We start from the raw sequence: 468 nt of genomic DNA on the forward strand, positions 1-468 counted from the left end.
TGCAGGCTTTTATAAATAAAAATATTATTTACTATTTCTATGGAAGCTACTGTCTGGGGAATAGGAAGTCCTTGAGTTTCACTGTGAAATGAAACCAGGGATGGGTGATCGTAGGGGCACAGGAAAGTAGGGCTGGAAGGGACCTCACAAGGTCATCTAGTCCATCCCTTCTCAAGGAAGGTCATCCCCTCTGAGTGTCTGTCTAACCTGCTTTTGAAAGTTTCCAAGCATGGAAATTCCACAGCTTCTCTAGGTCGCCTGTTCCAATGCTGGGCCACTCTCTTTGTCAGAAAGTTACTACTAACCTCCAGCCTTAATTCCCCCAGCTGAAGCTTGAAGCCATTGTTTCTAGTCCTGTCCTTTACAGCCACAGAGAAAAAAAATACACCTCCATCCTTTCTATAATCATCCTTCAGGCATAGAAGATGCATATGTGTTGCCATTGAGGGGGGCACAAATGTGTGCCGC

The sequence above is a fragment of the Crocodylus siamensis genome, chromosome 4 (genome assembly GCF_052110815.1).
Source record: "Crocodylus siamensis isolate JL-2025a chromosome 4, ASM5211081v1, whole genome shotgun sequence".
Classification (NCBI taxonomy): Eukaryota; Metazoa; Chordata; order Crocodylia; family Crocodylidae; genus Crocodylus; species Crocodylus siamensis.